Source organism: Penaeus monodon, unplaced genomic scaffold (genome assembly GCF_015228065.2).
Source record: "Penaeus monodon isolate SGIC_2016 unplaced genomic scaffold, NSTDA_Pmon_1 PmonScaffold_4699, whole genome shotgun sequence".
NCBI classification, from domain to species: domain Eukaryota; kingdom Metazoa; phylum Arthropoda; class Malacostraca; order Decapoda; family Penaeidae; genus Penaeus; species Penaeus monodon.
The window spans coordinates 18,263-21,108 of NW_023659551.1; the positions used below are offsets into that span (position 1 = coordinate 18,263).

At 37.5% G+C, this 2,846-nt stretch overlaps 1 non-coding gene across 1 annotated transcript; it reads right to left on the reverse strand.

Annotated features, from left to right (window-relative positions):
• Positions 1-1,305: 1,305 nt before the first annotated feature.
• Trnaq-uug lies at positions 1,306-1,377 on the reverse strand. Its single transcript has one exon. It is a non-coding gene; the product is annotated as a tRNA-Gln (tRNA).
• Between the last annotated feature and the right edge of the window lie 1,469 nt (positions 1,378-2,846).

Consider the following 2,846-nt stretch of genomic DNA (forward strand, 5'->3'; position numbering starts at 1 on the left):
TATTTTAAAGTACCCATTAAAGTGATAATCTGGTAAAAGTATTAAGAGAGAAAAGGTCCTTGATTATAACATTTTAATAAAGATATTAAAAGTAATATCAACGAAAAAAGTGAAAAGTGAAATTTTAAACCCGTGATATTGTGAACTTTTTACATATTTTTTGTACATTTTAAACTTAGAGTTTTTTTTGTGTTTTCTAGTATAGGAAGACGACTATCCTCGTATATTTCATGACCTGTTTCGAGGATGACTAAAACCGCAGAGGTTAGCAATGTTACATGGTAAAGGCACATTTTGGATTTAAATTTAGAATTACGGTGGGCTTTTTCGTTCAATTGATTATTTAACCCATTTTCTTATATCAGCTAAAAATACAGCCCCACGGTCTTCACATAATGAGAGCTGGAAAACTGTTGGCATGACCCATTTCAGAGTGAAATCGAGTTTTGATTTTCCTATCAGTAACTTAACTTCTGTTTGTCAGTAACTCACTTTCTCAAAAGTGTGTTGATGTTCTGGTGATTCAGGCAAATTCTCTGTCTTCTGTCTGCTGTCCCGTCTGTCTGTCTGTCTGTCTGTTCTGTCTGTCCTGTCTGTCGTCTGTCTGTCCCGTCTCTCTCTTCTCTCAAGGTTTTTCGTCAAGTCTTGCGGCGGAATAAAACAATCTTTGAGTCATGGTACTACAGATGTTCCTATTGTGAAATGACTAGATGCATTTTGTTCTAACACTGAAATATTACGAATTATTTTTAGGATTTAAACTTACTCCCCGAGTTGACAGTATGAGAGACTGTCCCCTTTCCCATTATGTTATACCAACAAAAAAGATTATTATTATCATTATCATTACCTTATTTACTGATCTTTTTTTGTATAAAAATCTGCTTGCAATAAATGTAGTTTCCGGTATAAATGGAAACTTGGCAAGAATTTGCAGCATAATTCACGAATTATATGACGTGAAAAAGGCTGGCTTTAACTACTGCAAGAGGAAAACTGGCCCAACACGTGTCAGGATGAAAGAAATCAGTGTTTCAAAAATGCATGGTCTTTTTTTCCGCCTGATCTTAGTTATCCATAATTTAGTTCAACAATAGGTATTTTCAACTTTATTTTTAAAGAGTGTTGTTCTATACTTGATATGTGTGGGCTTCCTCTCCCATTGCAAAACATCAACGACACCTGCGGGCAGTGTTTTCTGATAGCGCTGAGTACTTTCGACATGGCTGTGATTCCCCTTGATGGGAAATATCGAGTGAGGAATAGGTGGCCATGGCCCCCCCGGGGTGCTGCAAAAAACTATTGAGGTTCCACCGAGACTCGAACTCGGATCTCTGGATTCAAAGTCCAGGGGGCTAACCATTACACCATGGAACCATGCTTTCTCGCTGTAAAATGTATAAATTTCTGATAATTTCATATGATGAAAAAGTAGTCTATATGTTGATACTAATATATAGGTAAATGCTAATAAAAGGCAACGTATTTCGTTCATCATATCTCATGACCAGCTTTGACTGCATCATATACATGCTGTTCACGTCTATGTACACACACACACACACACACACACACACACACAACACACACACACACACACACACACACACACACACACCATACACACCCACACACACACACACAACACACACACACACACACACACACACATATATATATATATATATATATAATATATATATATATATACATATATTTTATTTATTTATTTATTTATTTATTTATTGGCGGACTTGTTACTAGATTTTGAAATAATTCCTCAACAATTTATTACACCACTATAAATCAACTTCTGTAATCTATCCTTTTTCATGAAACTCAATGTCTTTTATTCATTATGTATTTTAATTAGTCGATACGTGTTTGATTAGGTTTTTTAATTACACTGACTCCTCTGTCATTCAATATATTCAGTTAACAGTACAAATTCACAAGACTAATTACCTGATACACAGCCTTGTACTTCCGGTTATGGATACGATGTTAATTGGTAATTTCAGACATGCATATGTACCTGCAATGTCCTTTTCCGCTGGGAGTTCGTATGTACACAGAAGAGGACTCTTGCCTGCATATCAAAACAGGCCATTTCTCTCCTCGATCCAGGGATAACTAGATTATTTCATTTCACACGGTAAGCGCGCATAACCTTTTATTATTTAAGTTCATTATATTTGTGCAGTGATATCTGATTACTTGCGGGGCGTTTCATTGTGAATTTAAATTAGGTGTTGCCATTTCACGGAGGGATTCTGTTGTTCCAGGATGACCTGTGAGATATTTTGTTTCAATCAAATCAAATCATGAATAAACAAAGGTCGCATCAGTTCGAACTCCTTTGTCTTTGAAAACAAAACAAACAACAACAACCCATTTCATTGAAAGATAATCTACTTTTGGCTTTGGTACAGCGGTGTGGGTGACGGGTGCCCATTAAAGCGCAGGTAGAGCTAATCGTGGTTATTATGGTATAAAGAGAGGGTATTATTAGTTAATGTTTATTTGATGTTGCGGGAGAAGTGATGGTTGCGATTAAAAAACGTAGCGGGGAAATGTACCTCGTATTAATTCAGTGATTATTTCGACATGCAAGCGGATCCGCATTCTCCCGTGACTGGGGTGGGCGGCATTTCGCAAGTGCCTTCACTGAGATTACTGAGAGTCGTCTGGCTGACTGAATTTACCTATTTACCGCCGCGGGCCCAGCCGGACTCGCCTCGTCCAATCAGGTACAAAACTCCGTTACGAAGCCACCACGTGCTCGCGATAATATCCTCGGGCCTCGGAGAAATACTTGGTTTCATTTCCGCATCCACTCAGTATCA